This window comes from Pinus tabuliformis, chromosome Q (genome assembly GCF_031772625.1).
Source record: "Pinus tabuliformis cultivar Carrire ecotype Pingquan chromosome Q, CPIR1, whole genome shotgun sequence".
Taxonomy (NCBI): domain Eukaryota; kingdom Viridiplantae; phylum Streptophyta; class Pinopsida; order Pinales; family Pinaceae; genus Pinus; species Pinus tabuliformis.
In genome coordinates, this window is record NC_142296.1 from 1,080,555,499 (window position 1) to 1,080,574,516 (window position 19,018).

The following is a 19,018-nucleotide window of genomic DNA, read 5'->3' on the forward strand; positions in this document are numbered from 1 at the left end:
CAACATAATATAGGTTATGCTTTCGATTAATTCCATGGGCCATGATACTCTCCTCTTGAGGTTGTGAATAGAGGTCTTTCCCAAAAGAACAAAGGTTGCGTTGTGCATTACTCCCATGAGTAACAATACTCCTCATTTTTTTTTGCCTACGAACACAGGTCACAAACAGATGTGTTGACGAACAAAACAAGTTGTGTTGTTGATTAATCCCACAACCATGATACTCCCTGCATGTTTTTGGCATGCAAATAGATGTTACCAAGATAGGTCTTGAAAGATAGAACATAGGGTGTGTTGTCACTCCAACATGGCATGATACTCTCGCTTGTTTTTGGCCTCATCTTGGCCCATATTTCGTACAAAAAATACCCTATAATATATATATATATATATAACCCCTCTAACTGCATATTATATAGTCAGTATATTGTTTTTTTTTTTCTTATTTGTTATGCCCTAATAGGAATGCATATTGTATCGTATTGCTTCATCAGTGAAGCCCTCGTGATATATTTGTTCTTTCTCATGGAATGTCAATAGATAGCAAATGGCACATCATTACTCTTTATCTTTGCGACATCATTGTTATGAGACTCTCTTAAATTTTCCATTAGTTATTTATAGCAATGGTGGACTGGTGTATCACTAATAGGTTGGGAAAATAATCCTTCTTTAATCCTTTTGTAATCCAATCAATGACTTAATTTTCATGAAGGAATTCTTCATTCTTATGAACTAGTCTGAAGCTAAGGGTTGAATCCAAAAAACAAGAAAGGCGGCTCCTGAACTAGAGGCATGGTAGTAGGTCAGTTCATAATGTAAATACCCAAAATAAAAGAAGAGGAAGTGATAGAAAATGCTTTAGGGTTAGGTTAGGGTAGGAGTTTTTGCGTCAAATAATCCTGACTAAACTGATCTATATTTCATTACTGGAACGATGATACCTCCCATGAAATGCATCATATAGAATCCACGCAGGTAGAAATTGGAAATTTGTTTTATTTTGTTTATCATATTGACATTTTAAGTCCCAAATTTTAGGAGTAAGATCTAAGATATAGGCCCATCCAAAACTGATATGATTCCTTAACCAATGAGTGTGGCAATTCGATGATCAATTTTTGTATCTTTCTCTTCTATTATTAGATGTGTTGTAGAATTATAGCATATACCTTGTTGTGTATTCTAGTGTGGGAATGTACCAAAGTTTGTGAAAACATATGATGCAGATTGAGAATTGTGTGCAACAATATCACCTCTCTAATGATCTTCCACCAGATTGAGATGGTATCAATGAAAGAAATCAAAATTAAAAAGAAAGTGTTAAAAATTTCCCACATAACTATAAACCCTATGTATATGGCTAGAGACTCTCCGTTCATCTATATAGCCTCCAACTTTCTCTTATCAAAGTGATCAATAATTTAATACTTTTAATTATTTGCAATCCAACATAAGCCTCTCTAACGATGATCATAGGGCTTAGAATGAATATGAAACTTCAAAACAGTGGACCATTGACTTGCGTAGAAATGAAATACCTAGAGTCAACACCTCCATTGGCAGATTGATTTATTTGGAGGAAAAGCATCCTCCAATTAGAAAATATTTCCTTGAGCTTACCTCTACAATTTAGGTCTAAACAACACCATCTTACCTCTTTTAATCCTATAGTTTCCAATTCAAATTCCTAGATATAATCTTTTACATAAGATGAACATATATCTCTAAAGAATTTCCTATGTAATTCCAAAAGATTCTCCCTCTATATACCAGATCTCAAATGTAGTCCTTCTATGCTCTGACTAATGACAAACTTTGAGAATCCAACATTTTCTAGTTCTCCTAATGTCGTATGCATATGACCTGGCATTGCATGATAAAATGGAATTTGTACTTTTGGAAGTGGTTTTCTTTCATGTTGAAGAGTCCAAATTCATGTGGGATCATGAAAGTCAAGAATACCACATGAAGTATATATACCAGCTCTAGTGAATGCATCTAGGTGCTTCTTTTCTTTGATGAATTTTGTGACCTCATCTTTCTCTTCCAGAATGCAGTATATCCTTCCTTGGCTACACAATTTTCAATGAAACCGGATTTAGGGTTTTAACATGAAAAATTACTTTGTTCATCTTAACTTAATTTATGGCTTCATCAACCTCTTGGTTTCTTGAGAAAATTTGTAAGAGTCACATTAGACATTAATTCACAAATGAATCGAACCAAATCCTTAACAAGTTTACTAGTATCTAATGCAAATTACCTAGTCCATGCTTGATAGGATGAATCATTGTAAATGCCAATATATGGTAGCATGATATCCGTTTCTACCAACTGGAGCACCAGTGCTATGTGAAAAGTCAAATTTTCAACATACTCATGTCATCCATCTAAAAGTGTTGTCAGCAACTAGTAACTCCATGCCATAACCATCATCCAAAAGGTCCAATAAATCTAAAAGGTGACAAATTTTACTTTTAACATTGCACATAGGTGGACCCATTCCTACATTTGGATATTAGTCATTGAACCCCTGATGAACTCTTCTTGCGTGTGATTTTTTCTCAAAATAGGAATGTAATGTAGCTCAGGCTAAATTGGTGTAACTTTACCATTCGTACCTATAATATAGGTGAAAACCACCAATATGAATACTAGTTGAATAAAAATCAATAAATTTAAGCCATGTAAAACCAAAGAAAGAGAAAGGCTAAATATTTTTTGTAATGTTGCTTGACTACACATGCAACAAGCCGTAATGAATTCATGCAAGCTGAGGGCAAGGATGAAGAGCCACATGCACTTCTTGGTGAGAGTATGATCAACCATTGCCTTAGATGATAGTTAGGTTATTTATGTTAGGTCCCTATACTACTAGTGTAACCCCTTGTTGTTATTAGTGCAACCCCCTTATTATATTGTTGTGCCCTTACATTATTATTGTTATGTCGGCTCTGATTACATTATGACCCCTTAGACTCCTATATTTAGAAAGGAGGTCTTGTCATTTGTATCATCCAAGAATTTTTCATTTGTGTAATGTAAAGGAGGTTGCCTCCTCAAAGAGGCTGATTTCTAAGGCATTGATCTATCTTTTATATAATTTTGTGAGCTGGTTTCATAACAAAGTATTATGACCTATTTAAGTGACAAGAATAATCATTAAAACCTAGAAAAGCTAGGGGGAACGAAAATCTAGGTGTATAGGCTAGAAATTTTGGGGGTGTTCTAGCAACTACAAGAAACATATAGAATGAATTGAACAAACCATAGTTTTTGAAGGACCAACTAATATCATTAAAAATTTTGAGGTAGAAAAGAATAAGCATAGATAACTAAAATAAGGTTTATGTGAGGATTTGGGAAGAGATGTAGGGAGATATAAACATAAAGAGAATCATGTAAATGGAATGCTACCATCTAGAAAACACAAACAGAGAATAAAATAAGACAAACATAACAAATAAATGAAAAATACCTTCTCCAAGCAGTACTCAAAGGAAACAATGATCAAAACATTCTAAATTAACAAGAGGTTCGAAACAAGAACTAGAAGGAATAAATTCCATCTAGAAAGGTCCTAACAAATAGACAACATAAAAAAAAGAGGTTGAAGAGAGAAAAATGGAGAGGATAGAAGTAAATAAAGAGGAACACCTATCGATATAATATAATATTAATAAAAACATGAAAGTATATCCTCATGCTCTGGGTCTATCACCTATCTCACAAGCCTATGCTATCCACTTAAAGGATTACTTTTATTTATTAGGAAAACACAATCATTTTTTTTCTTTTCTTCTAGCTCATTTTATTTGTTGTTTACAATATTAGAGTGAGGGGACCCTTTCCTAGTGTGCCTTCAACCCAATGAATCTAACTACCAAGGAATGAAATGAAATTTTATATAAGAGAGAATCTTCCTATCTCAGACAAGAAACCAAGAGATATGGAAATGACCTCAATTGACTAAAAAATGGTCACCTTTTTTACCATGTTTCTCCATAAATTTATATGTCCTTGCACTAGATATCTTGTATTTTTCATGAAAGTAGTCTAGATGAGTACCTTAGTTGTAGAATAGTGACTCCCAAATGATCCAGTTACCATCTCAAAGAATAGAGCTGCTACCATAACCCAAAGGTGATATTCTTTGTGTGCATGCAAATGTTTTAAATGATTATAACAAGTGGTTAAGGAAATAAACTTCCATTACCCTCGCCCCAACATGCCATTAAAACTCCACTAATATCCATGATTGTCACCCACTATCGGGAGATTCAAAAAATATTTGTTAAATTGATTTAAAATAAGGTGATATAAGAATGGTTAACTGTCTTGGTGAAGAATAAGATTTATTTTTATCAAATTTAATGTAGATGTTTTCTCTATATCAAAATTAATTGAAGAGAAGTACATTATTATAATCGTTATTATCTTGTAAAAAAATATATTTATATAATGTTAAACTGTGTCACTTAATTACAAATAATCATTTAAATGCCAATTTTCTTCAATCAACTACAAATTTAAAACTTGTTATTGATGATGATATTTCCAATATCATATAAATGGATATTTGATATGTTATATCTAAGACTTTTGTGATCGATAATGTTGATATGAGTCTTTCAGATTAATCACATCGTAACATGGGCATAATCAATATACACTTACACTGGCTCAAATTTAGAAATAAAATACTTGACAAATTTGCATAATAAGAAGAACATAACATAGTAGTGTTTTATAATGAAATTATAGACAATGGTTATTTCATTATAATAATACAAAAAATCTAAAAGATGTTGCAACCTAGTATGATGAAGAATCATAAAATCAATATTCTGAATGTTAAAAGATAAATTAAGAAGATTTAAAAACAAAGTCCCTATTCACAAGGATTAAAAAATTGTTTTGAAAATAAAACTAGGCTACAAAGATATAGAATCCCATCAATTAATTAAAAAACAAATTGAAGAGCTTAATCGATAGAATCACCACATAAAATAATTGTGTAGCTTTTGCTGGCATCTAAGCAACAAATATAACCAATGCTTCAAATATTCTTCAAACCAAGAACATAACTATTAAAGGGAAGACCAAATAAATTTTAAAACACAAGCACAAAGAGGGGGGAAATAAAATTTTCAAAACCACCACTTTCACTAAACTACACATAAATTGACACACATAGTCACTAAATGGGATTTTACAGTTGAAAAAAATACAAAGACAAATGCTCTATTCTTCAAAAACTCACTAAAGTTTCTGTTAGTATATGTACCAACCACTTATAGAAGTCCAAATAGAAATACAAAAGAAAAATCAAGTACACTCATGTATGTTATGTTTTATTGTTTCCCAGTTATTTTGCTACTCCACCTGTTTCCCCTCTTTAATTTATCCTCTTTTTTCTCTTATTCTTCCTTTCCTCTTCCATGTCTTCTTCTCCATGAGGGAAAAAAACAAGTCTCTTATTCATGAGAGAGTGAATCCTACTCTCAAAGATTGAAATCTACGTTGAAGTCCCCTCATACATTAAAACTAAATAACCCTTATAATTAAACATAAATCTTCACCTCTAGGAGAATGAAAGTGCATATCTTCAAACTACCACAACAAAAATTATAGCCACACGGGATTTTCCTAGCCACCAATCAGAACATGACCACATTGTTCATGCATGATACACTCTCTAGGCCCCATTAATTATCAAATTCCTTGAAATGTGCTTGAGATTGTGTGTTATATCACCCCTAGATTTGATCCCCAAGCTAGAATAATTATGTGTACATGATAAATGGCTAGAAGATAAATAATGATGTAATATGTAAATTATACATTGAATGATAATAAAAACATACATCACAAGTTGAAGACAGACAGTGAAGAAAAATATGAGTGCGTATGATTCCATAAGAGTATAGGTTTTAACCTCATATTGTTAATTATTGCTAATAGATCTTGGTAATAAAGAAATGACACAATGTTGCACACACATTAACACATATTTTACCATGGAAATCATGACAAGTAAAAAAAATCCACTTACCTTGATTAAAATACAACTTTAGTTCCTTAACTGAGGTTGCAAAACCATAGTCTAAACCACCCTGAACCGAAAAATTACTAAAAATGAAAAATATGTGTTGAATACCATTAGAAATGGACACAAAAACCCACCCAATGTTTTTTTGGAGTGATTCCCCCAATACCTCACATAATGGGGTGGGGGTCTGGGAGGTGGTTTCATCACAATGCTTGATGCTAATGCTTGTGATTACCTGTCTCTTGTTTTGTTTGGTTGAGTGCATTTTTTGGTGATTTGTGATTCAAATATGATCTGAAGTGTTTGATGCTTCGTTTAGATGAACGAACAATACTCCTTTACTTTGTATTCAAAGGAAAAAATACGAAAATTAAGTTTTCTTAGATATATCTTGCATCTTTCGATTGTGTGTGTTCCCTCGTAGTGAAATTAGAGATATTAGATTTCTAGCTACCACCATTGTCATAAATCCTTGAAATTTCTTTCTTTGTTATGTGTTTTTCTTTGTTTTCCTCATTATATAGGTAAATATTGAAATTTCATTAATTATATATATATATATATATATATATATATATATTTAAGCATTTTTTTCTTACAAATCCATTGGTATTTTTGGTTTGGATGTGGGTTTCTTAGAGTAGATTTGTGATTCAAATGATTTTGTTGGTTCATAGTGCTAACTAAGATATTGTGAAGTCTCCATATTGTTTTTTATGAAGGTATATGTAACTTTTCCCTTTATATACATTTTTTCATCAAATTGAAAGGTTTGATTGATCATTATTTGTTGCACCTAAATACATTAGAAAAGGGTCATTGACATCACATAATGTTTCACTCAGTACCATTGATTAACACTAGCCATAAAATCAAGTGCTAATAAAATTCACCTAGAATTTTTATGGTTGTAGAAAACTAAAGCTGTAATATGGTGTATTTCCTTGGATTATGATTGGAGATCAAGATATGCAAGGCCATTGAACTAAAATGAGTTATCACTAAGGAGTAACTAAAATCCATTTTCACATAGATTACTTGTCAATAAACTCCTCCCATATAGATGTCAAGCATGAGGTTGCATTAGAAGCATGTGTAGTGATATTCCATCTCCATTTTTTTCCTAATGCTTGTTGGAAAGAAACATGTATGGGGATATCATAAGGGAAAAATTCTCTTTGAAAAATCCTTTTTAGATGTTTTAATATTAGTTTCCCTATAATTTCATGTGGTCCCAACCCATAATTGTTCCCCTTAGTCATTTGATTGTGAGGTGGTATGATATAAATCCCTTTTGAATGTTTGAAGATTAGTTTCCCTACCATTCATGCACTCCCAACACACGATTGTTCCCCCTAGTCATTTGATTGTGAGGTGGTATGATAGTCTTCTTTCTTTAGGAAAAATTTCCTAGCTAATTATTGGTACGAAGTACTTATGATACCTGAGATAGAATTTGGATCACCATATTAGTGGTGCTAGGGGATTAATCTTCATGGTATTTGCAGAGTCACTTGTGCTCCTAAAGGTTTTTATAGCGAATTCAACATAACTATTTCTGCTACCTTCATTTTTTGGAATTAGGCCCTCATCATCCCAACCTTATCTTCTAAATACCCCTATATTAATTAGTTTTCCTAATGTGAAATTTTAGCTTTACTAGGGATGTGATCTTCAGTGTAAGTCTAGTTGGCCATAAGGGTGTCTCATTTAATTGTTAAACACATTTATTTGTTGTGGCTAAACATAATATCCATCGATTTGGTATATTTTAGAACCTTCTCTAAAAGAGGAGGGTTCATTGCAAATATGTAGGATAAATCCTTCATTATAATATTTAGCCATAGAAGAGCCTAAGATGATTATTTTTAGTTTAAAGGGAGAGGAACAAGTTATTCTTGAAGTGGTATATGAAAGTCAATCATTCATTACTAATCCTCCTTTGATTGATCTACTTGACCCTATAATCAATAGGGTGAGTTAAAATTTTGACGATCCTTTTTCACTCTTTCATAATTCTTATCAGATGGCTCATGAGAACAATGCGAGGTTAATTTATGGGCATAAATTAAGACATGATAATTTAATCAATATGAGTGTTCGTAAAGTTAGAAGCACTTGGATGTCTATGGAGAATTATACTTATACATGTTGTCACTTTAAGAAATGGAAAATTATTAGTTGTCTTAGAGCAAAGTTGCTTAGGTTAATTAGTAGGCAATTCTAAAATATGGAATTCTAAATTGGAAAAATCAAGAAAGCATGAAACAAAGCTGATTTAAAAACTTAATCATCTAAAAGAAACTAATCACACATCATGAAAATAAAAGAACTCTTCTTGAAAAGTTTAGGCACACTTGCTGAAAAGTAAAGGATGCTTGGGTAAACCTAGTTTCATTGAATTACATGCATTTTGGTGTTTTTTTGAATAGATCGACACTCCTAATCTTTTACCACATGGGTTTCACTCAATGAACTAGTGACATATCATGTGTGTTTGTGGCACTCTAAGCAATACCCTTTATTTTACTACATATTTGGAAATGCCTCTAAAAAGCACATTATTTAACTCGCTACCAATACAAACCTAATATACCTTCTCAATTAGAAAAATGCCTACTTTCATTAGATATTGTAGGTATCTATTTTTTCATTTACATTTTTTATACCACATTATATTTTTTTCATTAACTTTGAGCTCTATTCTTTATAACTACCAATATAAAAACCCTTTACCCCTATTATATGCTCAATATATTATGTCATTTCTCAAGACAAGCTTGTTTTTCAAGGCATCTACTAATGTATAAAAGCAAGATAAAAGAATGCTTAAATAAATCTAGTATAGCACTTTCATGCATTATGGCCTTTTCTCATAAATGGGCATTCCTAATCTTTTACATAACCTAGCAATAACTTTTTTCTGAACACATCTTTAATCTATGAAACAAAAATCTATAATGCTTGAAAGCAACATTAATTATAACATTTTTCTCCAAACATCTTTAATTCATGAAAGAAAAATCTATAATGGTTTGAAGAAACACTAATTGATAATCCATACATAAATTAAGGGATTTTCTCATGGATAGGAATTCCTAATGTTTTTCAAGTAATAACTCTGTCTTCAACAACGTTAACTATTCTATGCTAAGAAGATTAAATTTTATTATAAACCATATTAAAATTAAAATAATAAAAATGATAATATAAACCATAAAAAAAAATAGGCAAGTTAGGTTGAATCTCATGAAATTAAAAATATGAACTAGATAAGTCAAATCTCACCATTCGATAATTACGACTAATCATTGTTAATTTTTTCAATCAATTACAAATTTAAAACGTGTTGATGATGCTACATAGAACATGGGTGTAATCAATGGACACTTACACCTCGAATTTAGAAATGAAATATTTGACCATTTTCCATAATAAGAACAATATAACATATTAAGACTTTACAATGAAATCACAGAGAATAATTCTCTCATTAGAATAATATAGAAAATAAGAATGATATTACAAGCCAATATGATGACGAATCATTGCAACACAATTATGAATGTTAAAGAAAGAATTAAGAAAATTTCAAAACAAAGTCCCTATTCGTAAAGATCGAGAAATTGTTTTCATCATCATTACAACAAAATTATGAATCTTAAAACAAGAATTAAGAAAATTTCAAAGCAAAGTCCTTATTCGCAAAAAAAGGAGAATTGTTCGAATGAAAAGGAAGCTAGGCTACAAAGATGTAGAATCCCATCAATTAATTTAGCGACAAATTGAAGAGCTTAAACAATAGAATCAAAACATAAAATAATGGTGTAGCTTAGGTTGGCATCTAAATAACAAATATAACCAAGGTTTCAAATAGTCTTCAAAGCACATGACTATTAAAGGAGAGAACAAATCAATTTTAACACTAGAACATAGAGGGAAAATAAAATTCGCAAAACCTACTATTCTAATATTATTATTATCCAATTTTAAAGTCATCGCCAAGAAAGACACTAAACTGGTACGAGACCCCATTGATAAGGGACCTACCTCCGCGCAATGATTTGAGTGCTAAGTCTACAAAGGCATACATACTCTACCTCCCTCTCATTTTGAACCTGTTATCACCCCAAGAAACTCTTCTAGGTTGTAGCTCAGAGATGCTCAGGAACATTACAAACTCAACTTAATGTTGGAAATGGATGAATGGAAGGAATGATGCTTGTTCAAGCCAGATAACCACCTCTATTTTGCTTGACTCCATACATGCGTGAACACCCCCAGACTACAAGGCTTTAAACAACCAATTACTCATAGTTCAGAGATTGGGTGAATATGGAGAATATTGACCACACCAGCAGATGCACAAGACTTTGTGATGGCTGGCTGCAACCAGTAAAGAGGTCTGCAAATCTGTTTCCCTAGTGTACAGCTAGGATGACAACTCTCTGTCACTAAGTGAAAAGAAACCTGATTAACACATTCACTGATACATGCAAGATTTAAACACAGAGGAAGGATGACAGCTCCTCTAATGCTAAACATCAAAAGTTCAGGAAAACTGCATATCAAGCATAGCCTAGAATAGAAGAAGACTGGAAAGTGAGCAATTAACAGCACAAGAAACTTGTATTAGCTGAAAATGAAGATGAGACGCTGCAAGTATCAAAGCAGTTGTAATCTCCAGAAGTTGAACCTTACATCAAAACAACAACCATCAACCCTGATTACATCTCGTTTCTGGGTTTTTATAGAGTTTCATTACAAAGGCACTCGGCCATTCTAAGTATGATGAGGTCATAATTGACCACCAACCGCTTTAACTATCTGATGGAGTCTCTAGTGCAATTTTCCTGGTTCAGTGGATGAATTTGATCTTCTCAGGAGGTCTGCTGTCCTTCTCGGGCAGGTGGAGTGTTATATGGGATAAAGTCCCATAGCTATTGAATGCATTTACCTGCTCGGCTTTGTCCTTTTCCTTCTCGACCATGTTGTCCATGGAACATAGTTGTTGAGGAGGAAATGCATCTGGTACCGAAAATTGATTGTCTTCATCCTTTCGGGAGCATAGAATGGTTATAGTACGTGGATTGCACAATGGGCAGAGTAGTCGAATGGCGGAGCAATATCAGTCATTGGATCAGGCTGATGTATCATGGAGATGAGCCAATAGGGATATCGGAGGAGGTGCGAGCGGGGTGATCACAAGTCGTTGGATCTCAGGTGGGCAGGTCCAACAGTTTTCGGGTGTCGATGATGAGCGAGCGTTAACGAGCAGGAGAATAGGTCTGAGCGGTAAGTGGTATTACCCACACCACTATTGAGGGTCGAGCGGTAAATGTATAGGGGGGAGCGATCCCACTTGGAGTGCGACGCGTGGCAGCAAAGGGGCGGGAAAACCGCTTTTCATCGTGCGTTATCACACGGTTGTTTTGTGGGCGCAGGGGAAGCGATCGCCGTCCGATCGTGGTGGAGGTGATTAGAAGGCAGTGGTTCAATCAGGCAGGTTTTTGTTGGATGTGATAGGGAACAGTTGCATCGAGGTGAAAAGTCAATGGCTAAGATTACAGGTGAAGGACTTGTCAAGGCGCGCGGTCATGTGAACATGATTGTATGAGAGTTTGGGCTTTGCGCTCAGGCTTAAAAGCAGAAGGCTTTTATATGGATTTTAACAACAAGCCCAGGAAATAGGAATAAAATGAGGATGTGTGAGGTGGAAGGGGAGGTAGAATGACCAGTATAGGCTTCCTTCGAGCAAGAACAAGGACCGAGCTTACTTTTGGCTTTCAAATATCAGCAATATGTAGCAGAGCTAACACTGGCTCCTTCTGGGGATGAGATCCTCCCTGTGAGGTCTCAAGAACTGCAGATCATTGCCTTTCCTGTGAAAAATAAATTAGCAAAATTTCCTAGTGTTCCATTAGGCATGGAGTCTAATTGAGCTCACACTAAAAACTGATCAAATAGCATATTTACAACCTTAAGGCCAGAAGACCTTAAGCAACATAAATTTTTAGAAAATGCCGATTAACTGGCCCATCGAAGACTATCTCCCCTTCCATGCTTTGTAGCATGAAGGTATTGTTCCCTTGGATCTGTGAAATGCTAAAAGGCCCTATCCAAAAAGCATCAAACTTCCCATGGTTGCCTTTCTTCTCTTTCAGCGCATCCCACTTCAGAACCAAGTCTCCCACCTGAAAATTACCTATTTTTGTCCTTTTTTCAAAGGCTTCCTTGATCTTCTTCTAATGTGCTGCAGACCTTTTAACCAATTGTTCTCTGATTTGATGTATCTCTGCTAAATCAGTGATCCTTTTTGCCATGTCTTCTTGCTCATTCTGCTCTTCTTGTAAGAACTTTGCCACAGGGAAGTTTAACTGAATTGGGAACACAACCTCAGTTCCATATACTAGATTGAATGGAGAATTCCCTGTGGATTTCTTAATGGTCACTTTGTCAGTGCACAATGCATATTTGAGCTTAGAATCCCAATTCTTTTTGTTGTCTTCTAATAGCTTTTTAATTATCCTTATCAGGCTTTTGTTGGAAGATTCTGCTAGACCATTGCCTTGAGGGTAATATGAGGTGGAATGAACTAGCTTAATGCCCATTGAGTTACACATGTCCACTAATTCTATTTTCCTAAAGGTTGTTGCGTTGTCTGTGATTACTTTATGTGGACACCCAAATTTGGTGAAGATATTCTCTGTCAAGAACCTCATGACCACATTATGATCAGCCTTTCTGGTAGCGATTGCTTCAATCCATTTAGTGAAGTAATCAGTGGCTACTAAGATCCATCTGTGTTGGCCACTGGAATGTGGATTGATTTCTCCAGTGAAGTCTAAGCCCCACTACTAAAAAGGGCCATTTGCATGTATTGGTTTCAAGGGCAGGGACTTCAATTGTTGTTTCCCTTCAAATCTCTGGCATCTGTCACATGATTTAACAAAGGAAAAGACATTAGAAAATAAAGTGGGCCAATAGTACCCAGCTCTGAGGATTTTGTGGGTCGTAGTTATCCAATAATGGTGTCCTCAACATAGGCTGGAATGGAACTGCTGCATCACTTCCATGGATTGTTCTTTTTCCAGACACCTCAAAAGAATTCTAGAGGGGTCCCTCCAGTAGAGAAGATTTTCATGAATGAAATATTTTATTGCTCTGAGCTTAATAGTTCTGGCTTGGTTTGAACTAAGGCCTAGAGGGATTTCTAGCTTCAACAAGAATTGGGCTATTGCAGAGTACCAATCACAAGAAGCTAGATTTTCTGCAAATGACTGATTTTTTCCTTGTTCAACTATTTCTTCTGCTGTCTGACCATTCTCTAAAGTCGTTCTCATGAGATTTATGTCCAGTGTTCTGCAATTTTCTTCTACCATCAGTCTGGAAAGGCCCTGACATCTGACCAGTTTGGTGGGCTTTAATTCTATGTTAAATTCAATCAGCTTTGCAATCCATTTAGACCTTCTTCCATCAACATCAGGTTGCATTAGGACATCTTTTATTGAAGTAGAGGGTACATATGCAATTATCTTTGAATGCAGAATGTAAATTCTGAAAGCTTTGAAAGACTTTATAAGAGCATATGCATGTTTTTCAATGATATCATACTTTAGCTCAGCATCCCTTAATATTTTGCTAGAAAAAGCCACTGGATGCTCTGAGCCTTCTTCATCTGCTTGCAATAAAACTGCTGCAAGGGTGTCTTCAGAGGAAAATGAAAATATATGGAACTCCTTGCTATAATTTGGATTGCTTAATGTGGGAGCTTCCATAATAGCTTTCTTAATGGACTCAAAGGATTTTCTTTCTGAATCAGTCCACTTGATCTCTGACCCCTTTTTCAACATGGAGGTAATATGCTTTACAAGTTTTGCAAAATTTGAGAGAAACCTCCTGACAAAATTTATTTTTCCGAGAAAGGACTGGATATCCTTCTTTGACTTCGGGACATACAAAGTCTATATTTCTCTTACTCTTTCTGGGTCAATTTTGACACCTGGAACAAAAACAACATGTCCTAACAACTTGCCTTCTCTTAAAGCAAACTGTGACTTTTTTGGATTGACTGAAATCCCAAACCTTCTGCACTTCAGGAACACCCTTTTTAAATGTTGCAAATGGTCATGATGGTTGTTGGAGTATATTGTTATATCATCTAGGTAGATAAGGACAAACGTATCCTTCTGTCCCACAATTGCTATATCCATAGCTCTCTGAAAGGTGGCTCCAGCATTCATCAGCCCAAAAGGCATATTAGAGTACATAAAAGTGCCCCAAGGAGTGGTGAATGCAGTCTTTTCTTGGTCATCTGGATGTATAGCAATCTGGTTATAGCCTGAAAATCCATCTAGGAAAGACATCACTTTGGCCCCTGAGACCTTCTGCAGCAAATGCTCCATCTTGGGCAGAGGATAGTTTTCTTTCTTGGAGCATTTGTTTAAGTTTCTGAAATCAACACAGAGTCTGATTTCTCCACTTTTCTTCCTCACCACTACTAGGTTGGCTACCCACTTTGAATATCTGAGAGGGACTATGATTTTGGTAGCTAGTAACTTTTTTATTTCTTTTTCAATCAAAGGAAGGAGTAGAGGATTTATTGGTCTCAGCTTCTGCTTGAAAGGAATGGTGTCTTTCTCTAAAGGGATTTTATGCTGGATGATCTTCTTGTCATATGTTTTCAGGTCACTATATTCCCAAGCAAAGACATCAGCAAATTGCTTCATTAAATTGCAGTATTCAGCACTATGTGCAGCAGACAGATGAGTGGACAGATTTATGTGTCTAGGTTGATCTGGACTCCCTATATTATGCTTACAGACTACAGATTGGTCTTCTTTTTGGGCCATATCGTAAGGCACATAATTTTGGTCAAACAAATTTTCTAATGGAACCAGACCTTTAGGTATATGATTGCTGGGTACTTGGACAATGCTATCTTTACCAATTTTGTCTTTAAGCTGGGATTGGGGGCTTTCTTCCAAGGCTTCATTCTCTTGGTCAATTTGTAATTCTGAAAATACATCAATGAATTGCAGAAACCTATTCACTTCATCATCATCTTCAAAAACTTTCCAATGCTAGACATTATCAGGCAAGGATGGTCTGTATTTCATTTGAACTTCATAAACTAGTCGAGGAGGCATGGGAGGGATAAACATGCTAGCAGACACAGTAAGGGAATCAACAAGCTGATTTTTTACTCTAGGGATATATGAGATACAAAAGTTATCTAAGAAATCTTTGAGTCTCCATACCTCATCTCTATATGCTTTCAGCCTTAGGTTCTTTGCTTGGAATGTTTTATTCACCTGCTGAATGATGAGATCAACATCTCCAAACAGCTTTATGTTCCTGATTCCTCTGTCTTTGGCTGCATTGATACCCAATATCAGAACCTCATACTCTGCTATATTGTTCGTGACTTGAAAAGCCAGCTTAAAAGACATATGTGTGCTTTCCTGTTTTGGAGATATTAGCAGCACCCCTGCTCCTGCAGTTTCCATAGAGCATGCTCCATCAAAGGAAATTTCCCAAACCAGACCTCCTTGCTCTCCCTCGGCCTGATTCACTAGTTCCTTGATTTGCATGGGGGCCTTCTGAGACTCTTCAATTTGGAGGATACATGCTCCAAAATCAGTATCGACGACATAAATGGGATGATTAGAAGGGTTCCTCTCATCACTGATGATGTAGGCCAGTTGTGTTTCTCTGTACAATCTACTGCTTTCCCATCTAAAAATTGGGACAATAGCATAGGATAAGTCATTCTGTAGTGTCCCACCTAGTCTCTTAATCCACCCTCTAGACAACAACATGCCAAACTTGGGAGGGACATCTGCTACCACAATGTCCATCATCATGCTCTTCATGAGGAACTGAGTGAGGGTAATGGCCAGGTCTTTGATCAATCCTAGGCATTTTACTTTTCTTGAATCAAATGAGAATAATTCATGATATGGTCTAGTGATATCAAGGCATAACTCTTCCATGACAACTTTAGGCATGAAATTGTGGCTGGCCCCTGTGTCTAGCAAGCAATTGTGAATGATTTTGTCATGAATGGTCAAGGAGACATAAAATGATGGAGAATTATTATCAACATGTTCAGTCATCGGGCTAAGAAAAAATGCAGGCTTGTCATCTTGCAAATTGACATAGTTAGTGGAGGTTTGTGTGGCTTTCAGCTCAAGAGCCTCAAGGATAGGCTTTCTAAAAACTTCACTCTTTACCAGTTCTATCAGAGGCATAGATATTTTTAACTCCTGGACTTCTGAATCAAAGCTGAAAGGGGAAAGGGACTTGTCAGGACCTCTTACCTCTTGAGCTAGCACTTTGAGGATAACTGAATCAGCTGCTGGTCTTTTCTGTCTGATATTTTGTGACTCTGTATGGGCAGTAGCTTTTTGGGCAGGACTCTCCTTGACATTGTTTGCTTTTGACCTTAGGTTGTATCTTTGTTGTTCACCAGTCTATAGAACAACCTCTCTGACCCACACTTGATTGGTTTGGTCCTGTAGTAATGATTCTTCATATGCAGTCAATGTCAAAAAGGTAGCACTACCTTTATCTTCCATGCAATTAATTTCATCCTCTTCTTCAAACTGCTCCTCCTCCATGACGACATTTTGGGAAGGAGCCTTAACTCTTTGTTCTTCATTTTCTTCTTCACCCCTTTGAATGATTTGCAATTGTTCATTTTCTCTTCTAAATGGATTTGGATCTCTTGGAGCAAATGTGTTTGGAAGCCTTGCTTTTCCAGAGCTCTGCTCAACTTTCAGCTTAGATATCTCAGCTACCAATGACTCTATCATTTTAGTCATCTTATCTAATTTGGGTTCTGAAGATGAAGCAGAGGAAGAAGAAGCCTCACCTCTCTGCCTTCTTCTATCAGCATGACTTTTAAGCTTTTCTGCAGCCCTAATATTTGATTCCACCTCCAGTGTTGCATCTTGCATTTTAGCTAGAGTGGCACATCTTCTTTCTCTCAACAACAGGTAGAAATCTGAGTCAAAACCATTGCCATAAGTGAGTTTGGCAGAGATGGGGGTAGGCTTTACTTCAGCTGGTATCTTACTATACATACGGTTAAATCTTTTATCAAAATCAGGTAATGATTCCCCATTCTCCCTCTTCAGGTTTCCAAACTCTGTATGATAATAGAGAAGATCTTTCCTATCCCCCCATTGCTTCAGGAACGCATCATCCGGTGCTTCTATGTCTGCTATGGACCTATGGGGCATTTCTCTGAACCACTTTCTAGCCTCTCCATCAAGGCTCTAGACAAACACTCTCATCCACACATTATCTTCACTGATATCTAGGTTATTATCATAACTATAGAAATATTCAAGGTGTTCTTCAGCTGTTACCCCCTCTTTACCAGGGAATTTGGGCATATATTTCCGATATTCTCCTGCAGGCATGGCATTCAAAGGAACGGGCAAGACTAGGGGTCCATACCTAGTAGTTGTGATTCTTTCCATCTTTATGGGAGCTTATTGACCAGCCATGGCTGGGATAGGTGGAAGGATGCTGGTAGATTGAATGGTAGGAAGCAATGAAAGAGATGACAGACACAAAGGAATATGATGGACTGTATGGGAGGATTTCTTTGGACTGAGATCCAAAGGGGAGTTGACTGAATAAGGAGCTTTATGAATATCTGAAGGTAGTTCTTTACTAACGATGCTAGGTTCTAAATCTTCAAACTATATATCCTCTGCTATAACCTTCTCTTTCAGAGATGCATAAGTTTTCTTAGGCTTACCTAATCCTGATGCTCCTTTCTGTGATGTTTCCTTTTGCTTAGCAATCTTCTCAGGGTCAGGCACTAGGTCACGTGGTGATTTCTGAGGATTTCTCCAGGTATGCCTCATGAACTGAGCCAGAACTATAATGTGGAGTCGCCATGAGGTAGGTTCTCCGGTAGAGTCACCAGATAGATAATTACAACCAGAAATGTGTCCAGACTTTGTCTATCATCAAAGCTGGATCTGTGTCATTTCCTAGGGAAGCCGAGCTTCAATCTCCTCTCCCCGACAACGATCCCAATTAATGTTATCACCCCAAGAAACTCTCCTAGGTTGTAACTCGGAGATGCTCGGGAACATTACAAACTCAAATTAATCTTGGAAATGGATGAATGGAAGGAATGATGCTTGTTTAAGCCAGATAACCACTTCTGCTTTGCTTGACTCTAGACATGCGTGAACACCCCCAGACTACAAGGCTTTAAACCACCAATTACTCAATGTTCAGAGATTGCGTGAATATGGAGAATACTGACCACACCAGCAAATGCACAAGACCTTGTGATGGCCGGCTGCAACCAGTAAAGAGGTCTACGAATCTGCTTACCTAGTGTACAGACAGGATGACAACTCTCTGTCACTAAGTGAAAACAAACCCGATTAACACATTCATTGATACATGCAAGATTTAAACATAGAGGTAGGATGACAACTCCTCTAATGCTAAACATCAAGAGTTTAGGAAAACTGCATAGCAAGCACAACCTAAAACAGAAGAAGAATGGAAAGTGAGCAATTAACAACAAAAGAAGCTTGTATTAGCTGAAAATGATGACGAGATGTTGCAAGTATCAAAGCAGTTACAGTCTCGAGAAGTTGAACCTTACATCAAAACAATAACCATCAACCCTGATTACATCTCGTTTCTAGGTATTTATAGAGTTTCATTACAAAGGCACTCGGCCATTCTAAGTATGAGGAGGTCATAATTGACCAGCAACTTCTTTAACTATATGATGGAGTCTCTGGTGCAATTTGCTTGCTTCAGTGGATGAATCTGATCTTCTCGGGAACTCTGTTGTCCTTCTCGAGCAGGTGGAGTGTTATATGGGATAAAGTCCCATAACTGTTGATTGCATTTACCTGCTCAACTCTGCCCTTTTCCTTCTTGACCATGTTGTCCGTGGAACGGAGTTGTTGAGGAGGA